Here is a 1,426-nt window from a genome sequence, read left to right on the forward strand (position 1 = left end):
TAGGGGAAAGTTTTTTGTGTTGATTATTGTGTTGTTTCATTCCCTTTGCAAGGCCTACCCTACCTTCCTTACACTTCCTTCCCTCCCTTCTCCCTTCCCCTTCACCTTCCCCTCCCCCTTCCCCTTCCCCTTCAATACCCCTACCCCCTCCATACACCTTCCCCCTCCATACCCCCTACCCCTTCCGTCCCCTTAGGTCTTCACTCACCTACTGGCTCTGTCCATGAACTATGCAGATAAGTATATTATAAGGAATACTCTTGTTAAAAAAAAAAAGAAATATATATATACTAGAATCCAGAGATAAAGGAGGAGAAATTAGAAACATCACTGGTGAGCGAGTCATTGATCACTTGTGTTTGGATGTGTGAGAAGCTGCCAGGGTTCTCCGGATCTCTAACTAAGAACACTAAAGCCCTCCTAAAACCCTCCTTAAGCTCGGCTATGACACGTGCCTTTCTGGCCTTTCTGGCCTTTTCTTTCTTTAAACCACATTGTAAAGCCTCGTCGCAACAAGGCCACCAAAAATTGTGGTTGCCTCCCAAAAAACAAATTGGGAGAGAGAGAGATGCCTGACAACCTTGCAACGCAGGCCTCGAGTAAAAGCTATTCCTGTTACACTGACGGTGGTTAGTTTCAGCGTTTGAATAAAAATTTCCAGCTTATTCTGTAAAAGCAGTCTTATTTTCAGAACATATAAGTGGAAGAAAATTTTAAGTTACTCCTTTTTCAGCTTGAATTTACTCTTGAATATCATCTTTTCCGTCTAGCGTCATTTACATATATGCAAATTTACTGTGGAGTTTTACTAGAACAAGTTGCTCTTAAAATCTTGTCTAGGAAATACTCTTTTTTACATATACGTATATATTTTGTCCTTGGGGCTAGCAGATTCGGGGCAGGGGTGCCCAGATTCCAGGGCGGGGTGCCCGTGGGCTCAGGCCTGCTGAGTCCAGTAGGTGGCGAGGCTGGGCACCTTGTTTTGGTTTTTGTTATGGTTTCATTTTTAGAAACAAAAGTTTATTAACGTGCATAGCACATACACACAGGAGCACCCCAACATGAGTAACTCCGAGAACTGGTTTTGATTTTCTGGACACATGTGTGAGGGGTGTTGATGAAATTGCTACTTCCTTCCTTATTTAAGACATGAGACTATCTTTGGTTTCTTGTAGTGCAAATAATTAGTTACTATTTTAGTGTCGTGAGTTTTCTGCTTTTGTCCAAAATAATGGTTTTTTTTGTTTTTGTTTTTGTTTTTAATATATATATTTCTTTATTGACTTCAGAGAGGAAGGGAGAAGGAGAGAGAGATAGAAACATCAATGGTGAGAAAGAATCATTAAAATGAAAATGCAAGTGTGCATATGTGTTGTTAGAATATAAATTCTTGAAAAAAGGAGGGCAGGGCGTGGCCAGGGGAGAG

The 1,426-nt window shown here is 41.1% G+C and overlaps 1 protein-coding gene across 1 annotated transcript in view; it reads left to right on the forward strand.

The window, feature by feature from the left end:
- Positions 1 to 1,426, forward strand: part of SEC24D (SEC24 homolog D, COPII coat complex component) — a gene marked incomplete at its 3' end in the record, with an annotated part of 53,477 nt that overhangs the window by 5,386 nt on the left and 46,665 nt on the right. The window lies entirely within an intron of this gene.

Source organism: Myotis lucifugus, unplaced genomic scaffold, assembly GCF_000147115.1.
Source record: "Myotis lucifugus unplaced genomic scaffold, Myoluc2.0 scaffold_1001, whole genome shotgun sequence".
Classification (NCBI taxonomy): domain Eukaryota; kingdom Metazoa; phylum Chordata; class Mammalia; order Chiroptera; family Vespertilionidae; genus Myotis; species Myotis lucifugus.